Below are 21,508 nucleotides of genomic sequence, written 5' to 3'. Positions count from 1 at the left end.
CGCGGCTGATAAACATGCTGAAATTGGTTGAAAAACTAATGAAATGTTACCTCCACGCGTGTCCTTCGCTCCTGTTACTTTTCCGATTTTCAGGATAAAATTTCCGTCCGAAAGTAGTGTCCGATCACGGCTGATAAACATGCTGAAATTGGTTGAAAATCTATTGAAATGTTACCTCCACGCGTATCCTTCGCTCCTGTTACTTTTCCGATTTTCACGATAAAATTTCCGTCCGAAAGTAGTGTCCGATCACGGCTGATAAACATGCTGAAATTGGTTGAAAAACTAATGAAATGTTACCTCCACGCGTATCCTTCGCTCCTGTTACTTTTCCGATTTTCAGGATAAAACTTCCGTCCGAAAGAAGTGTCCGATCACGGCTGATAAACATGCTGAAATTGGTTGAAAAACTAATGAAATGTTACCTCCACGCGTATCCTTCGCTCCTGTTACTTTTCCGATTTTCACGATAAAATTTCCGTCCGAAAGAAGTGTCCGATCACGGCTGATAAACATGCCGAAATTGGTTGAAAAACTAATGAAATGTTACCTCCACGCGTATCCTTCGCTCCTGTTACTTTTCCGATTTTCACGATAAAATTTCCGTCCGAAAGTAGTGTCCGATCACGGCTGATAAACATGCTGAAATTGGTTGAGAAACTAATGAAATGTTACCTCCACGCGTATCGTTCGCTCCTGTTACTTTTCCGATTTTCACGATAAAACTTCCGTGCGAAAGAAGTGTCCGATCACGGCTGATAAACATGCTGAAATTGGTTGAAAAACTAATGAAATGTTACCTCCACGCGTATCCTTCGCTCCTGTTACTTTTCCGATTTTCAGGATAAAATTTCCGTCCGAAAGAAGTGTCCGATCACGGCTGATAAACATGCCGAAATTGGTTGAAAAACTAATGAAATGTTACCTCCACGCGTATCGTTCGCTCCTGTTACTTTTCCGATTTTCAGGATAAAACTTCCGTCCGAAAGTAGTGTCCGATCACGGCTGATAAACATGCCGAAATTGGTTGAAAAACTAATGAAATGTTACCTCCACGCGTATCCTTCGCTCCTGTTACTTTTCCGATTTTCACGATAAAATTTCCGTCCGAAAGTAGTGTCCGATCACGGCTGATAAACATGCTGAAATTGGTTGAAAATCTATTGAAATGTTACCTCCACGCGTATCCTTCGCTCCTGTTACTTTTCCGATTTTCACGATAAAATTTCCGTCCGAAAGTAGTGTCCGATCACGGCTGATAAACATGCTGAAATTGGTTGAAAAACTAATGAAATGTTACCTCCAAACGTATCCTTCGCACCTGTTACTTTTCCGATTTTCACGATAAAATTTCCGTCCGAAAGAAGTGTCCAATCACGGCTGATAAACATGCTGAAAGTGGTTGAAAAACTAATGAAATGTTACCTCCACGCGTATCCTTCGCTCCTGTTACTTTTCCGATTTCCAGGATAAAATTTCCGTCCGAAAGTAGTGTCCGATCACGGCTGATAAACATGCCGAAATTGGTTGAGAAACTAATGAAATGTTACCTCCACGCGTATCCTTCGCTCCTGTTACTTTTCCGATTTTCACGATAAAATTTCCGTCCGAAAGTAGTGTCCGATCACGGCTGATAAACATGCTGAAAGTGGTTGAAAAACTAATGAAATGTTACCTCCACGCGTATCCTTCGCTCCTGTTACTTTTCCGATTTCCAGGATAAAATTTCCGTCCGAAAGAAGTGTCCGATCACGGCTGATAAACATGCCGAAATTGGTTGAAAAACTAATGAAATGTTTCCTCCACGCGTATCCTTCGCTCCTGTTACTTTTCCGATTTTCACGATAAAACTTCCGTCCGAAAGAAGTGTCCTATCACGGCTGATAAACATGCTGAAATTGGTTGAAAAACTAATGAAATGTTTCCTCCACGCGTATCCTTCGCTCCTGTTACTTTTCCGATTTTCAGGATAAAACTTCCGTCCGAAAGAAGTGTCCGATCACGGCTGATAAACATGCCGAAATTGGTTGAAAAACTAATGAAATATTTCCTCCACGCGTATCCTTCGCTCCTGTTACTTTTGCGATTTTCACGATAAAACTTCCGTCCGAAAGAAGTGTCCTATCACGGCTGATAAACATGCCGAAATTGGTTGAAAAACTAATGAAATGTTACCTCCACGCGTATCGTTCGCTCCTGTTACTTTTCCGATTTTCACGATAAAATTTCCGTCCGAAAGAAGTGTCCGATCACGGAAGATAAGCATGCTGAAATTGGTTGAAAAACTAATGAAATGTTACCTCCACGCGTATCCTTCGCTCCTGTTACTTTTCCGATTTTCACGATAAAATTTCCGTCCGAAAGAAGTGTCCGATCACGGAAGACAAGCATGCTGAAATTGGTTGAAAAACTAATGAAATGTTTCCTTCACGCGTATCCTTCGCTCCTGTTACTTTTCCGATTTTCAGGATAAAATTTCCGTCCGAAAGAAGTGTCCGATCACGGAAGACAAGCATGCTGAAATTGGTTGAAAAACTAATGAAATGTTACCTCCACGCGTATCCTTCGCTCCTGTTACTTTTCCGATTTTCACGATAAAATTTCCGTCCGAAAGAAGTGTCCGATCACGGAAGACAAGCATGCTGAAATTGGTTGAAAAACTAATGAAATGTTTCCTCCACGCGTATCCTTCGCTCCTGTTACTTTTCCGATTTTCACGATAAAATTTCCGTCCGAAAGAAGTGTCCGATCACGGAAGACAAGCATGCTGAAATTGGTTGAGAAACTAATGAAATGTTACCTCCACGCGTATCCTTCGCTCCTGTTACTTTTCCGATTTTCACGATAATTCACGAAATTTCCGTCCGAAAGTAGTGTCCAATCACGGCTGATAAACATGCCGAAATTGGTTGAGAAACTAATGAAATGTTACCTCCACGCGTGTCCTTCGCTCCTGTCACTTTTCCGATTTTCACGATAAAACTTCCGTGCGAAAGAAGTGTCCGATCACGGCTGATAAACATGCTGAAATTGGTTGAAAAACTAATGAAATGTTACCTCCAAACGTATCCTTCGCACCTGTTACTTTTCCGATTTTCACGATAAAACTTCCGTCCGAAAGTAGTGTCCGATCACGGCTGATAAACATGCCGAAATTGGTTGAAAAACTAATGAAATGTTACCTCCACGCGTATCCTTCGCTCCTGTTACTTTTCCGATTTTCACGATAATTCACGAAATTTCCGTCCGAAAGTAGTGTCCAATCACGGCTGATAAACATGCCGAAATTGGTTGAGAAACTAATGAAATGTTACCTCCACGCGTGTCCTTCGCTCCTGTTACTTTTCCGATTTTCACGATAATTCACGAAATTTCCGTTCGAAAGTAGTGTCCAATCACGGCTGATAAACATGCTGAAATTGGTTGAGAAACTAATGAAATGTTACCTCCACGCGTGTCCTTCGCTCCTGTCACTTTTCCGATTTTCACGATAAAATTTCCGTCCGAAAGAAGTGTCCGATCACGGAAGATAAGCATGCTGAAATTGGTTGAAAAACTAATGAAATGTTACCTCCACGCGTATCCTTCGCTCCTGTTACTTTTCCGATTTTCACGATAAAACTTCCGTGCGAAAGAAGTGTCCGATCACGGCTGATAAACATGCCGAAATTGGTTGAGAAACTAATGAAATGTTACCTCCACGCGTGTCCTTCGCTCCTGTCACTTTTCCGATTTTCACGATAAAATTTCCGTCCGAAAGTAGTGTCCGATCACGGCTGATAAACATGCTGAAATTGGTTGAGAAACTAATGAAATGTTACCTCCACGCGTATCGTTCGCTCCTGTTACTTTTCCGATTTTCACGATAAAACTTCCGTGCGAAAGAAGTGTCCGATCACGGCTGATAAACATGCTGAAATTGGTTGAAAAACTAATGAAATGTTACCTCCACGCGTATCCTTCGCTCCTGTTACTTTTCCGATTTTCAGGATAAAATTTCCGTCCGAAAGAAGTGTCCGATCACGGCTGATAAACATGCCGAAATTGGTTGAAAAACTAATGAAATGTTACCTCCACGCGTATCGTTCGCTCCTGTTACTTTTCCGATTTTCACGATAAAACTTCCGTGCGAAAGAAGTGTCCGATCACGGCTGATAAACATGCCGAAATTGGTTGAAAAACTAATGAAATGTTACCTCCACGCGTATCGTTCGCTCCTGTTACTTTTCCGATTTTCACGATAAAATTTCCGTCCGAAAGAAGTGTCCGATCACGGCTGATAAACATGCTGAAATTGGTTGAAAAACTAATGAAATGTTACCTCCACGCGTATCCTTCGCTCCTGTTACTTTTCCGATTTTCAGGATAAAACTTCCGTCCGAAAGAAGTGTCCGATCACGGCTGATAAACATGCCGAAATTGGTTGAAAAACTAATGAAATGTTTCCTCCACGCGTATCCTTCGCTCCTGTTACTTTTCCGATTTTCACGATAAAACTTCCGTCCGAAAGAAGTGTCCTATCACGGCTGATAAACATGCTGAAATTGGTTGAACAACTAATGAAATGTTACCTCCACGCGTATCCTTCGCTCCAGTTACTTTTCCAATTTTCACGATAAAATTTCCGTCCGAAAGTAGTGTCCGATCACGGCTGATAAACATGCCGAAATTGGTTGAGAAACTAATGAAATGTTACCTCCATGCGTATCCTTCGCTCCTGTTACTTTTCCGATTTTCTTGATAAATTTTCCTTCCGAAAGTAGTGTCCGATCACGGCTGATAAACATGCTGAAATTGGTTGAAAAACTAATGAAATGTTACCTCCACGCGTATCCTTCGCTCCTGTTACTTTTCCGATTTTCAGGATAAAATTTCCGTCCGAAAGAAGTGTCCGATCACGGCTGATAAACATGCCGAAATTGGTTGAAAAACTAATGAAATGTTACCTCCACGCGTATCCTTCGCTCCTGTTACTTTTCCGATTTTCACGATAAAATTTGCGTCGGAAAGTAGTGTCCGATCACGGCTGATAAACATGCTGAAAGTGGTTGAAAAACTAATGAAATGTTACCTCCACGCGCATCCTTCGCTCCTGTTACTTTTCCGATTTTCAGGATAAAATTTCCGTCTGAAAGAAGTGTCCGATCACGGCTGATAAACATGCTGAAATTGGTTGAAAAACTAATGAAATGTTACCTCCACGCGTATCCTTCGCTCCTGTTACTTTTCCGATTTTCAGGATAAAACTTCCGTCCGAAAGAAGTGTCCGATCACGGCTGATAAACATGCTGAAATTGGTTGAAAAACTAATGAAATGTTACCTCCACGCGTGTCCTTCGCTCCTGTTACTTTTCCGATTTTCACGATAATTCACGAAATTTCCGTTCGAAAGTAGTGTCCAATCACGGCTGATAAACATGCTGAAATTGGTTGAGAAACTAATGAAATGTTACCTCCACGCGTGTCCTTCGCTCCTGTCACTTTTCCGATTTTCACGATAAAATTTCCGTCCGAAAGAAGTGTCCGATCACGGAAGATAAGCATGCTGAAATTGGTTGAAAAACTAATGAAATGTTACCTCCACGCGTATCCTTCGCTCCTGTTACTTTTCCGATTTTCACGATAAAACTTCCGTGCGAAAGAAGTGTCCTATCACGGCTGATAAACATGCTGAAATTGGTTGAAAAACTAATGAAATGTTACCTCCACGCGTGTCCTTCGCTCCTGTCACTTTTCCGATTTTCACGATAAAATTTCCGTCCGAAAGTAGTGTCCGATCACGGCTGATAAACATGCTGAAATTGGTTGAGAAACTAATGAAATGTTACCTCCATGCGTATCCTTCGCTCCTGTTACTTTTCCGATTTTCTTGATAAATTTTCCTTCCGAAAGTAGTGTCCGATCACGGCTGATAAACATGCTGAAATTGGTTGAAAAACTAATGAAATGTTACCTCCACGCGTATCCTTCGCTCCTGTTACTTTTCCGATTTTCAGGATAAAATTTCCGTCCGAAAGAAGTGTCCGATCACGGCTGATAAACATGCCGAAATTGGTTGAAAAACTAATGAAATGTTACCTCCACGCGTATCCTTCGCTCCTGTTACTTTTCCGATTTTCACGATAAAATTTGCGTCGGAAAGTAGTGTCCGATCACGGCTGATAAACATGCTGAAAGTGGTTGAAAAACTAATGAAATGTTACCTCCACGCGCATCCTTCGCTCCTGTTACTTTTCCGATTTTCAGGATAAAATTTCCGTCTGAAAGAAGTGTCCGATCACGGCTGATAAACATGCTGAAATTGGTTGAAAAACTAATGAAATGTTACCTCCACGCGTATCCTTCGCTCCTGTTACTTTTCCGATTTTCAGGATAAAACTTCCGTCCGAAAGAAGTGTCCGATCACGGCTGATAAACATGCTGAAATTGGTTGAAAAACTAATGAAATGTTACCTCCAAACGTATCCTTCGCACCTGTTACTTTTCCGATTTTCACGATAAAACTTCCGTCCGAAAGTAGTGTCCGATCACGGCTGATAAACATGCTGAAATTGGTTGAAAAACTAATGAAATGTTACCTCCAAACGTATCCTTCGCTCCTGTTACTTTTCCGATTTTCAGTATATAATTGCCATCCGAACGAAGTGTCCGATCGCGGCTGATAAACATGCCGAAATTGGTTGAAAAACTAATGAAATGTTACCTCCACGCGTATCCTTCGCTCCTGTTACTTTTTCGATTTTCAGTATATAATTGCCATCCGAAAGTAGTGTCCGATCACGGCTGATAAACATGCCGAAATTGGTTGAGAAACTTATAAAATGTTACCTCTACGCGTATCCTTCGCTCCTATTACTTTTCCGATTTTCACGATAAATTTTCCGTCCGAAAGTAGTGTCCGATCACGGCTGATAAACATGCTGAAATTGGTTGAAATACTAATGAAATGTTACATCCACGCGTATCCTTCGCTCCTGTTGCTTTTCCGATTTTCAGGATAAAATTTCCGTCCGAAAGAAGTGTCCGATCACGGCTGATAAACATGCTGAAATTGGTTGAAAAACTAATGAAATGTTACCTCCAAACGTATCCTTCGCACCTGTTACTTTTCCGATTTTCACGATAAAACTTCCGTCCGAACGAAGTGTCCGATCGCGGCTGATAAACATGCCGAAATTGGTTGAAAAACTAATGAAATGTTACCTCCACGCGTATCCTTCGCTCCTGTTACTTTTTCGATTTTCAGTATATAATTGCCATCCGAAAGTAGTGTCCGATCACGGCTGATAAACATGTCGAAATTGGTTGAGAAACTAATGAAATGTTACCTCCACGCGTATCGTTCGCTCCTGTTACTTTTCCGATTTTCACGATAAAATTTCCGTCCGAAAGAAGTGTCCGATCACGGCTGATAAACATGCTGAAATTGGTTGAAATAATAATGAAATGTTACATCCACGCGTATCCTTCGCTCCTGTTGCTTTTCCGATTTTCAGGATAAAATTTCCGTCCGAAAGAAGTGTCCGATCACGGCTGATAAACATGCTGAAATTGGTTGAAAAACTAATGAAATGTTACCTCTACGCGTATCCTTCGCACCTGTTACTTTTCCGATTTTCACGATAAAACTTCCGTCCGAAAGAAGTGTCCGATCACGGCTGATAAACATGCTGAAATTGGTTGAAAAACTAATGAAATGTTACCTCCAAACGTATCCTTCGCTCCTGTTGCTTTTCCGATTTTCAGGATAAAATTTCCGTCCGAAAGAAGTGTCCGATCACGGCTGATAAACATGCTGAAATTGGTTGAAAAACTAATGAAATGTTACCTCTACGCGTATCCTTCGCACCTGTTACTTTTCCGATTTTCACGATAAAACTTCCGTCCGAAAGAAGTGTCCGATCACGGCTGATAAACATGCTGAAATTGGTTGAAAAACTAATGAAATGTTACCTCCAAACGTATCCTTCGCTCCTGTTACTTTTCCGATTTTCAGGATAAAATTTCCGTCCGAAAGAAGTGTCCGATCACGGCTGATAAACATGCTGAAATTGGTTGAAAAACTAATGAAATGTTACCTCTACGCGTATCCTTCGCTCCTGTTACTTTTCCGATTTTCACGATAAAACTTCCGTCCGAAAGAAGTGTCCGATCACGGCTGATAAACATGCTGAAATTGGTTGAAAAACTAATGAAATGTTACCTCCAAACGTATCCTTCGCTCCTGTTACTTTTCCGATTTTCAGGATAAAATTTCCGTCTGAAAGAAGTGTCCGATCACGGAAGATAAGCATGCTGAAATTGGTTGAAAAACTAATGAAATGTTACCTCCACGCGTATCCTTCGCTCCTGTTACTTTTCCGATTTTCAGTATATAATTGCCATCCGAAAGAAGTGTCCGATCGCGGCTGATAAACATGCCGAAATTGGTTGAAAAACTAATGAAATGTTACCTCCACGCGTATCCTTCGCTCCTGTTACTTTTTCGATTTTCAGTATATAATTGCCATCCGAAAGTAGTGTCCGATCACGGCTGATAAACATGCCGAAATTGGTTGAGAAACTTATAAAATGTTACCTCTACGCGTATCCTTCGCTCCTATTACTTTTCCGATTTTCACGATAAATTTTCCGTCCGAAAGTAGTGTCCGATCACGGCTGATAAACATGCTGAAATTGGTTGAAATACTAATGAAATGTTACATCCACGCGTATCCTTCGCTCCTGTTGCTTTTCCGATTTTCAGGATAAAATTTCCGTCCGAAAGAAGTGTCCGATCACGGCTGATAAACATGCTGAAATTGGTTGAAAAACTAATGAAATGTTACCTCCACGCGTATCCTTCGCTCCTGTTACTTTTCCGATTTTCACGATAAAATTTCCGTCCGAAAGTAGTGTCCGATCACGGCTGATAAACATGCTGAAATTGGTTGAAAAACTAATGAAATGTTACCTCCAAACGTATCCTTCGCACCTGTTACTTTTCCGATTTTCACGATAAAACTTCCGTCCGAAAGTAGTGTCCGATCACGGCTGATAAACATGCTGAAATTGGTTGAAAAACTAATGAAATGTTACCTCCACGCGTATCCTTCGCTCCTGTTACTTTTCCGATTTTCACGATAAAATTTCCGTCCGAAAGAATTGTCCGATCACGGCTGATAAACATGCTGAAATTGGTTGAAAAACTTATGAAATGTTACCTCCACGCGTATCCTTCGCTCCTGTTACTTTTCCGATTTTCACGATAAAATTTCCGTCCGAAAGTAGTGTCCGATCACGGCTGATAAACATGCTGAAATTGGTTGAAAAACTAATGAAATGTTACCTCCACGCGTATCCTTCGCTCCTGTTACTTTTCCGATTTTCAGGATAAAATTTCCGTCCGAAAGAAGTGTCCGATCACGGCTGATAAACATGCTGCAAATGGTTGAGAAACTTATGAAATGTTACCTCCACGCGTATCCTTCGCTCCTGTTACTTTTCCGATTTTCACGATAAAATTTCCGTCCGAAAGAAGTGTCCGATCACGGCTGATAAACATGCTGAAATTGGTTGAAAAACTAATGAAATGTTACCTCCACGCGTATCCTTCGCTCCTGTTACTTTTCCGATTTTCAGGATAAAATTTCCGTCCGAATGTAGTGTCCGATCACGGCTGATAAACATGCTGAAATTGGTTGAAAAACTAATGAAATGTAACCTCCACGCGTATCCTTCGCTCCTGTTACTTTTCCGATTTTCTTGGTAAAATTTCCGTCCGAAAGAAGTGTCCGATCACGGCTGATAAACATGCTGAAATTGGTTGAAAAACTAATGACATGTTACCTCCACGCGTATCCTTCGCTCCTGTTACTTTTCCGATTTTCACGATAAAATTTCCGTCCGAAAGAATTGCCCCATCGCAGCTGATAAACGTGCTGAAATTGGTTGAAAAACTAATGAAATGTTACCTCCACGCGTATCCTTCGCTCCTGTTACTTTTCCGAATTTCACGATAAAATTTCCGTCCGAAAGTAGTGTCCGATGACGGCTGATAAACATGCCGAAAGTGGTTGAAAAATTAATAAAATGTTACCTCCACGCGTATCCTTCGCTCCTGTTACTTTTCCGATTTTCACGATAAAATTTCCATCCGAAAGAAGTGTCCGATCACGGCTGATAAACATGCTGAAAATGGTTGAAAAACTAATGAAATGTTACCTCCACGCGTATCCTTCGCTCCTGTTACTTTTCCGATTTTCTTTATAAAATTTCCGTCCGAAAGTAGTGTCCGATCACGGCTGATAAACATGCTGAAATTGGTTGAAAAACTAATGAAATGTTACCTCCACGCGTATCCTTCGCTCCTGTTACTTTTCCGATTTTCAGGATAAAATTTCCGTCCGAATGTAGTGTCCGATCACGGCTGATAAACATGCTGAAATTGGTTGAAAAACTAATGAAATGTAACCTCCACGCGTATCCTTCGCTCCTGTTACTTTTCCGATTTTCACGATAAAATTTCCATCCGAAAGAAGTGTCCGATCACGGCTGATAAACATGCTGAAATTGGTTGAAAAACTAATGACATGTTACCTCCACGCGTATCCTTCGCTCCTGTTACTTTTCCGATTTTCACGATAATATTTCCGTCCGAAAGTAGTGCCCCATCGCAGCTGATAAACGTGCTGAAATTGGTTGAAAAACTAATGAAATGTTACCTCCACGCGTATCCTTCGCTCCTGTTAATTTTCCGATTTTCAGGATAAAATTTCCGTCCGAATGTAGTGTCCGATCACGGCTGATAAACATGCTGAAATTGGTTGAAAAACTAATGAAATGTAACCTCCACGCGTATCCTTCGCTCCTGTTACTTTTCCGATTTTCACGATAAAATTTCCATCCGAAAGAAGTGTCCGATCACGGCTGATAAACATGCTGAAATTGGTTGAAAAACTAATGAAATGTTACCTCCACGCGTATCCTTCGCTCCTGTTACTTTTCCGATTTTCTTGGTAAAATTTCCGTCCGAAAGAAGTGTCCGATCACGGCTGATAAACATGCTGAAATTGGTTGAAAAACTAATGACATGTTACCTCCACGCGTATCCTTCGCTCCTGTTACTTTTCCGATTTTCACGATAAAATTTCCGTCCGAAAGAAGTGCCCCATCGCAGCTGATAAACGTGCTGAAATTGGTTGAAAAACTAATGAAATGTTACCTCCACGCGTATCCTTCGCTCCTGTTACTTTTCCGAATTTCACGATAAAATTTCCGTCCGAAAGTAGTGTCCGATGACGGCTGATAAACATGCCGAAAGTGGTTGAAAAATTAATAAAATGTTACCTCCACGCGTATCCTTCGCTCCTGTTACTTTTCCGATTTTCACGATAAAATTTCCATCCGAAAGAAGTGTCCGATCACGGCTGATAAACATGCTGAAAATGGTTGAAAAACTAATGAAATGTTACCTCCACGCGTATCCTTCGCTCCTGTTACTTTTCCGAATTTCTTTATAAAATTTCCGTCCGAAAGTAGTGTCCGATCACGGCTGATAAACATGCTGAAATTGGTTGAAAAACTAATGAAATGTTACCTCCACGCGTATCCTTCGCTCCTGTTACTTTTCCGATTTTCACGATAAAATTTCCGTCCGAAAGTAGTGTCCGATCACGGCTGATAAACATGCGGAATTTGGTTGAAAAATTAAAGAAATGTTACCTTCATGCGTATCCTTCGCTCCTGTTACTTTTCCGATTTCCAGGATAAAATTTCCGTCCGAAAGTAGTGTCCGATCACGGTTGATAAACATGCCGAAATTGGTTGAGAAACTAATGAAATGTTACCTCCACGCGTATCCTTCGCTCCTGTTACTTTTCCGATTTTCACGATAATATTTACGTCCGAAAGTAGTGTCCGATCACGGCTGATAAACATGCTGAAAGTGGTTGAAAAACTAATGAAATGTTACCTCCACGCGTATCCTTCGCTCCTGTTACTTTTCCGATTTCCAGGATAAAATTTCCGTCCGAAAGTAGTGTCCGATCACGGCTGATAAACATGCCGAAATTGGTTGAGAAACTAATGAAATGTTACCTCCACGCGTATCCTTTGCTCCTGTTACTTTTCCGATTTTCACGATAAAATTTGCGTCCGAAAGTAGTGTCCGATCACGGCTGATAAACATGCTGAAAGTGGTTGAAAAACTAATGAAATGTTACCTCCACGCGTATCCTTCGCTCCTGTTACTTTTCCGATTTCCAGGATAAAATTTCCGTCCGAAAGAAGTGTCCGATCACGGCTGATAAACATGCCGAAATTGGTTGAGAAACTAATGAAATGTTACCTCCACGCGTATCCTTCGCTCCTGTTACTTTTCCGATTTTCAGGATAAAACTTCCGTCCGAAAGAAGTGTCCGATCACGGCTGATAAACATGCTGAAATTGGTTGCAAAACTAATGAAATGTTACCTCCACGCGTATCCTTCGCTCCTGTTACTTTTCCGATTTTCACGATAAAATTTCCGTCCGAAAGAAGTGTCCGATCACGGCTGATAAACATGCTGAAATTGGTTGAAAAACTAATGAAATGTTACCTCCACGCGTATCCTTCGCTCCTGTTACTTTTCCGATTTTCACGATAAAATTTCCGTCCGAAAGAAGTGTCCGATCACGGCTGATAAACATGCTGAAATTGGATGCAAAACTAATGAAATGTTACCTTCACGCGTGTTCTCCGCTCCTGTTACTTTTCCGATTTTCAGGATAAAATTTCCGTCCGAAAGAAGTGTCCGATCACGGCTGATAAACATGCTGAAATTGGTTGAAAAACTAATGAAATGTTACCTCCACGCGTATCCTTCGCTCCTGTTACTTTTCCGATTTTCAGGATAACATTTCCGTCCGAAAGAAGTGTCCGATCACGGCTGATAAACATGCTGAAATTGGTTGCAAAACTAATGAAATGTTACCTCCACGCGTATCCTTCGCTCCTGTTACTTTTCCGATTTTCACGATAAAATTTCCGTCCGAAAGAAGTGTCCGATCACGGCTGATAAACATGCTGAAATTGGTTGAAAAACTAATGAAATGTTACCTCCACGCGTATCCTTCGCTCCTGTTACTTTTCCGATTTTCACGATAAAATTTCCGTCCGAAAGTAGTGTCCGATCACGGCTGATAAACATGCTGAAATTGGTTGAAAAACTAATGACATGTTACCTCCACGCGTATCCTTCGCTCCTGTTACTTTCCCGATTTTCACGATAAAATTTCCATCCGAAAGTAGTGTCCGATCACGGCTGATAAACATGCTGAAATTGGTTGAAAAACTAATGAAATGTTACCTCCACGCGTATCCTTCGCTCCTGTTACTTTTCCGATTTTCACGATAAAATTTCCGTCCGAAAGTAGTGCCCCATCGCAGCTGATAAACATGCTGAAATTGGTTGAAAAGTTAATGAAATGTTACCTCCATGCGTATCCTTCGCTCCTGTTACTTTTCCGATTTTCAGGATAAAACTTCCGTCCGAAAGAAGTGTCCGATCACGGCTGATAAACATGCTGAAATTGGTTGAAAAACTAATGAAATGTTACCTCCACGCGTATCCTTCGCTCCTGTTACTTTTCCGATTTTCTTTATAAAATTTCCGTCCGAAAGTAGTGTCCGATCACGGCTGATAAACATGCTGAAATTGGTTGAAAAACTAATGACATGTTACCTCCACGCGTATCCTTCGCTCCTGTTACTTTTCCGATTTTCACGATAATATTTCCGTCCGAAAGTAGTGCCCCATCGCAGCTGATAAACATGCTGAAATTGGTTGAAAAGTTAATGAAATGTTACCTCCACGCGTATCCTTCGCTCCTGTTACTTTTCCGATTTTCACGATAAAATTTCCGTCCGAAAGAAGTGTCCAATCACGGCTGATAAACATGCTGAAATTGGTTGAGAAACTTATGAAATGTTACCTCCACGCGTATCCTTCGCTCCTGTTACTTTTCCGATTTTCAGGATAAAATTTCCGTCCGAAAGAAGTGTCCAATCACGGCTGATAAACATGCTGAAATTGGTTGAGAAACTTATGAAATGTTACCTCCACGCGTATCCTTCGCTCCTGTTACTTTTCCGATTTTCACGATAAAATTTCCGTCCGAAAGTAGTGTCCGATCACGGCTGATAAACATGCTGAAATTGGTTGAAAATCTATTGAAATGTTACCTCCACGCGTATCCTTCGCTCCTGTTACTTTTCCGATTTTCAGGATAAAATTTCCGTCCGAAAGAAGTGTCCAATCACGGCTGATAAACATGCTGAAATTGGTTGAGAAACTTATGAAATGTTACCTCCACGCGTATCCTTCGCTCCTGTTACTTTTCCGATTTTCACGATAAAATTTCCGTCCGAAAGTAGTGTCCGATCACGGCTGATAAACATGCTGAAATTGGTTGAAAATCTATTGAAATGTTACCTCCACGCGTATCCTTCGCTCCTGTTACTTTTCCGATTTTCACGATAAAATTTCCGTCCGAAAGAAGTGTCCAATCACGGCTGATAAACATGCTGAAATTGGTTGAGAAACTTATGAAATGTTACCTCCACGCGTATCCTTCGCTCCTGTTACTTTTCCGATTTTCACGATAAAATTTCCGTCCGAAAGTAGTGTCCGATCACGGCTGATAAACATGCTGAAATTGGTTGAAAATCTATTGAAATGTTACCTCCACGCGTATCCTTCGCTCCTGTTACTTTTCCGATTTTCACGATAAAATTTCCGTCCGAAAGTAGTGTCCGATCACGGCTGATAAACATGCTGAAATTGGTTGAAAATCTATTGAAATGTTACCTCCACGCGTATCCTTCGCTCCTGTTACTTTTCCGATTTTCACGATAAAATTTCCGTCCGAAAGAAGTGTCCAATCACGGCTGATAAACATGCTGAAATTGGTTGAGAAACTTATGAAATGTTACCTCCACGCGTATCCTTCGCTCCTGTTACTTTTCCGATTTTCACGATAAAATTTCCGTCCGAAAGTAGTGTCCGATCACGGCTGATAAACATGCTGAAATTGGTTGAAAATCTATTGAAATGTTACCTCCACGCGTATCCTTCGCTCCTGTTACTTTTCCGATTTTCACGATAAAATTTCCGTCCGAAAGTAGTGTCCGATCACGGCTGATAAACATGCTGAAATTGGTTGAGAAACTTATGAAATGTTACCTCCACGCGTATCCTTCGCTCCTGTTACTTTTCCGATTTTCAGGATAAAATTTCCGTCCGAAAGAAGTGTCCAATCACGGCTGATAAACATGCTGAAATTGGTTGAGAAACTTATGAAATGTTACCTCCACGCGTATCCTTCGCTCCTGTTACTTTTCCGATTTTCACGATAAAATTTCCGTCCGAAAGTAGTGTCCGATCACGGCTGATAAACATGCTGAAATTGGTTGAAAATCTATTGAAATGTTACCTCCACGCGTATCCTTCGCTCCTGTTACTTTTCCGATTTTCACGATAAAATTTCCGTCCGAAAGAAGTGTCCAATCACGGCTGATAAACATGCTGAAATTGGTTGAGAAACTTATGAAATGTTACCTCCACGCGTATCCTTCGCTCCTGTTACTTTTCCGATTTTCACGATAAAATTTCCGTCCGAAAGTAGTGTCCGATCACGGCTGATAAACATGCTGAAATTGGTGGAAAAACTAATGAAATGTTACCTCCACGCGTATCCTTCGCTCCTGTTACTTTTCCGATTTTCAGGATAAAATTTCCGTCCGAAAGAAGTGTCCAATCACGGCTGATAAACATGCTGAAATTGGTTGAGAAACTTATGAAATGTTACCTCCACGCGTATCCTTCGCTCCTGTTACTTTTCCGATTTTCACGATAAAATTTCCGTCCGAAAGTAGTGTCCGATCACGGCTGATAAACATGCTGAAATTGGTTGAAAATCTATTGAAATGTTACCTCCACGCGTATCCTTCGCTCCTGTTACTTTTCCGATTTTCACGATAAAATTTCCGTCCGAAAGTAGTGTCCGATCACGGCTGATAAACATGCTGAAATTGGTTGAAAAACTAATGAAATGTTACCTCCAAACGTATCCTTCGCTCCTGTTACTTTTCCGATTTTCAGGATAAAATTTCCGTCCGAACGAAGTGTCCGATCACGGCTGATAAACATGCTGAAATTGGTTGAAAAACTAATGAAATGTTACCTCCACGCGTATCCTTCGCTCCTGTTACTTTTCCGATTTCCAGGATAAAATTTCCGTCCGAAAGTAGTGTCCGATCACGGCTGATAAACATGCCGAAATTGGTTGAGAAACTAATGAAATGTTACCTCCACGCGTATCCTTCGCTCCTGTTACTTTTCCGATTTTCAGTATATAATTGCCATCCGAACGAAGTGTCCGATCGCGGCTGATAAACATGCTGAAATTGGTTGAAAAACTAATGTAATGTTACCTCCACGCGTGTCCTTCGCTCCTGTTACTTTTCCGATTTTCACGATAAAATTTCCGTCCGAAAGTAGTGTCCGATCACGGCTGATAAACATGCTGAAATTGGTTGAAAATCTATTGAAATGTTACCTCCACGCGTATCCTTCGCTCCTGTTACTTTTCCGATTTTCACGATAAAATTTCCGTCCGAAAGTAGTGTCCGATCACGGCTGATAAACATGCTGAAATTGGTTGAAAAACTAATGAAATGTTACCTCCACGCGTATCCTTCGCTCCTGTTACTTTTCCGATTTTCAGGATAAAACTTCCGTCCGAAAGAAGTGTCCGATCACGGCTGATAAACATGCTGAAATTGGTTGAAAAACTAATGAAATGTTACCTCCACGCGTATCCTTCGCTCCTGTTACTTTTCCGATTTTCACGATAAAATTTCCGTCCGAAAGAAGTGTCCGATCACGGCTGATAAACATGCCGAAATTGGTTGAAAAACTAATGAAATGTTACCTCCACGCGTATCCTTCGCTCCTGTTACTTTTCCGATTTTCACGATAAAATTTCCGTCCGAAAGTAGTGTCCGATCACGGCTGATAAACATGCCGAAATTGGTTGAAAAACTAATGAAATGTTACCTCCACGCGTATCCTTCGCTCCTGTTACTTTTCCGATTTTCACGATAAAACTTCCGTCCGAAAGTAGTGTCCGATCATGGCTGATAAACATGCCGAAATTGGTTGAAAAACTAATGAAATGTTACCTCCACGCGTATCCTTCGCTCCTGTTACTTTTCCGATTTTCACGATAAAATTTCCGTCCGAAAGTAGTGTCCGATCACGGCTGATAAACATGCCGAAATTGGTTGAAAAACTAATGAAATGTTACCTCCACGCGCATCCTTCGCTCCTGTTACTTTTACGATTTTCACGATAAAATTTCCGTCCGAAAGTAGTGTCCGATCATGGCTGATAAACATGCTGAAATTGGTTGAGAAACTAATGAAATGTTACCTCCATGCGTATCCTTCGCTCCTGTTACTTTTCCGATTTTCAGGATAAAACTTCCGTCCGAAAGAAGTGTCCGATCACGGCTGATAAACATGCCGAAATTGGTTGAAAAACTAATGAAATGTTACCTCCACGCGTATCCTTCGCTCCTGTTACTTTTCCGATTTTCACGATAAAACTTCCGTCCGAAAGTAGTGTCCGATCACGGCTGATAAACATGCTGAAATTGGTTGAGAAACTAATGAAATGTTACCTCCATGCGTATCCTTCGCTCCTGTTACTTTTCCGATTTTCACGATAAAACTTCCGTCCGAAAGAAGTGTCCGATCACGGCTGATAAACATGCCGAAATTGGTTGAAAAACTAATGAAATGTTACCTCCACGCGTATCCTTCGCTCCTGTTACTTTTCCGATTTTCACGATAAAATTTCCGTCCGAAAGTAGTGTCCGATCACGGCTGATAAACATGCCGAAATTGGTTGAAAAACTAATGAAATGTTACCTCCACGCGTATCCTTCGCTCCTGTTACTTTTCCGATTTTCACGATAAAATTTCCGTCCGAAAGTAGTGTCCGATCACGGCTGATAAACATGCTGAAATTGGTTGAAAATCTATTGAAATGTTACCTCCACGCGTATCCTTCGCTCCTGTTACTTTTCCGATTTTCACGATAAAATTTCCGTCCGAAAGTAGTGTCCGATCACGGCTGATAAACATGCCGAAATTGGTTGAAAAACTAATGAAATGTTACCTCCACGCGTATCCTTCGCTCCTGTTACTTTTCCGATTTTCACGATAATATTTCCGTCCGATAGAAGTGTCCGATCACGGCTGATAAACATGCTGAAATTGGTTGAAAAACTAATGAAATGTTACCTCCATGCGCATCCTTCGCTCCTGTTACTTTTCCGATTTTCAGGATAAAATTTCCGTCCATGGATGCTCTCCTGGTACTTTCCATTCGAAAACTGGTAGCTCTCGAAGCGATTTTGCGGTGGTTTTCGCGCCAAATTGCTGTACTAGGTGCTACCTCTTCCGTAGATGCTCTCCTGGTACTTTACATTCGAAAACTGGCAGTTTTTGAAGCAGTTTTTTGGTGGTTTTCGAACAGAATTGCTGTACTAGGTTCTACCTCTTCCGTGGATGCTCTCCTGGTACTATACATTCCAGCGGCGGATCAAACGGTAGGCGGAGTAGGCGGTCGCCTAGGGCTTTGCCGTGTTGGGGGCCCCAAACAACTTGTGCCGATTGTGCGATTATTGGAAATTTAGCAGCAGAGTGAATTTATAGCGCAAAATCTAATTAAAAAGGTACTAAATTGATCTAAAAAAATATCCTTGGATTTATTATATCCTTGATAATATAAAATATTTGGTTCTATTTGACTAGCTATATCGGCCCGGTTACAAGGCTACGCAAGAGAAGTATGCAGTGTATTCAAACTTCTTCTTCTTTATCGGCACGACATCTTTAGGATGTTTAAGGCTACCATTTCTATTTTTTTACTTTATTTACCCGTAGGATAGTCAGTGCTGCGTACGGAGGTTTGGTGGTCCTAATGAAATTTTTCCGTGGTCCTGTCTTATACAGACCGACTGCGCTACCAATACACCATCGGGCCGCCCCGTGAACCCTTATATGCCCTTTTACTTCAACCTACTAATGTATTCTATTTCTTGAACGGGATTTTTTCATCTGTTCGTAAATGATCCTACCGTTAGATGCTAGAATAGAAACCATTCTTGTTTTCACTTCCGTAATATTCGCCAGCTATTGCCATTGCGATACTCGTGGTGTGGTATTGTTTTCTCTCACCGATTGTACCGTGAAAATGACCTGCCTGCGTGTTGTGGAACAGTATTGTGGTGGAGTATTGTGTTTAGTATTTCCATTGTCACAATTTCTGCAAGTTTGCAAGCCGGTAATGATGTTATAATTGACACAATCTGTCAGTGTACTACGAAATAGCTAGCATTGTCATAGATTATGAATAAAATCATATTGCATTCATTAGAACTCTCTTTTCCGTTTGATATTTCATACCTCATGGTTCTTGGAATACCATTTCTGTCTTTCTTGATTATTACTTATTCGAAGCTGGATTGTGGGTTCAGCTTATGTTCACCCCTCCCAAACTGTCCAAACACTTCTTCATATCCCCGTGTAAAATACTGTTCAAACTACATTGTTGTAATCTCGGTAACATTTGCATCGTTGTTAGACTGGAATTGTTCTAAAATTTCCAATTCTAAATCCATACGGCTGAAGATCATCACCGCGAAATCGTTGATCTAAATTAAAAAAAGAACACGAAAAAAGATACTTAAAGTAATCAGGTATGCATTGATATAAAAACGATGTGTCCAGTGAAGAACCCATCATAGTAGTCTTGCTAAAACATTGTCGTGCGTACTGAAAGCGGTCTCGTTTTTTGCATTGAAAACTCAGTTTGTTTGAGAAAAATTAGTAAGTGCTTTGTGGTGTTGTATCCCTATAATTTGCTACTGACTATCAAATTGTGCCTGAGGAGCACATAGTGTGTTTCATACTGATGTAAATGTGACGAAATGATCGCAAGTGTCTTAACAATGACCGACGAGATCAGCCCAGAAATTCTTGGATTTCTTAACGCACGGACAACCGACCTAAAGTTGGACCATCAAACTTAATACTCGAAAATAAAGCGAACGATGGAATTTCACATTAAAATGTGCCACTAGAGTTGACAAAATGCTGACAAATTTGCCCTATGATCAAATAAACAAATAAATAAATCAACTGTGAAAACCACTATACCGTTGCCGCGTACACAATTGTTTTCAGATATGCCCATCACAATTGCTATTGCATAATATCAAACACGTGAGAACGATCGCTAATACGAAAGATCAATAAAACGGAAAGAATCCTTCATCTCGCTCAAACTTTCCGTCGGATGGTACGAAATTCCATACAAAACCAGCTGTTTTCCGATTTCCGATGCCAGGAAAGCATCCACGGAAGAGGTAGCACCTTGTAGAGTAATTTTGGTCGAAAACCGCCGAAAGGTATGCAATATTTAAACATTAACTTTCCCGTTGGTCGAGTCAAATTTTGCAGCAAGTTTGCACAAAAACCGCCGAAAGGTATGCAATGTTTAAACACTAACTTTCCCGTTGGTCGTGAAAAATTTCTTCGAAAACTACCAGTTTTCGAATTTAAAGTACCAGGAGAGCATCCACGGAAGAGGTAACTCCTGGTACTACGCCGGAAGGTATGCAATCAACTTGCAATGCAATGCGCCGTAAGGTATGCAATGTTTATACACTAACTTTGCAACCAACTTGCAATGCAATGCGCCGTAAGGTATGCAATGTTTAAACACTAAATTTCCATACAAACCAGCTGTTTTGAGATTTCCGATACCAGGAGAGCATGTCTCTCAGGAGGTGACATCTTCCATCCCCCTCCCCCCCTTCCCACCCAAGATGGCGACCAAGATGGCGGACCAAGATGGCGGACAATATGGCGGACAAGATGGCGGCCACGATGGCGGACAAGATGGCGGACCAAAATGGCGGACAAGATGGCGGACAAGATGGCGGCCAAGATGGCGGACAAGATGGCGGCCAAGATGGCGGACAAGATGGCGGCCAAAATGGCGGACATGATGGCGGCCAAGATGGCGGACAAGATGGCGGACCAAGATGGTGGACAAGATGGCGGACAAGATGGCGGACAAGATGGCGGACAAGATGGCGGACAAGATGGCGGACAAGATGGCGGACAAGATGGCGGATCAAGATGGCGGCCAAGATGGCGGACAAGATGGCGGACAAGATGGCGGACAAGATGGCGGACAAGATGGCGGACAAGATGGCGGACAAGATGGCGGACAAGATGGCGGACAAGATGGCGGACAAGATGGCGGACAAGATGGCGGACAAGATGGCGACCAAGATGGCGGCCAAGATGGCGGACAAAATGGCGGACAAGATGGCGGACCAAGATGGCGGACAAGATGGTGGACAAGATGGCAGACAAGATGGCGGACACAAGATGGCGGACAAGATGGCG

Source organism: Anopheles moucheti, chromosome 2, assembly GCF_943734755.1.
Source record: "Anopheles moucheti chromosome 2, idAnoMoucSN_F20_07, whole genome shotgun sequence".
NCBI classification, from domain to species: Eukaryota; Metazoa; Arthropoda; class Insecta; order Diptera; family Culicidae; genus Anopheles; species Anopheles moucheti.
The sequence above is the reverse complement of the archived record's forward strand: the minus strand, read 5'-3'. Positions refer to the sequence as shown.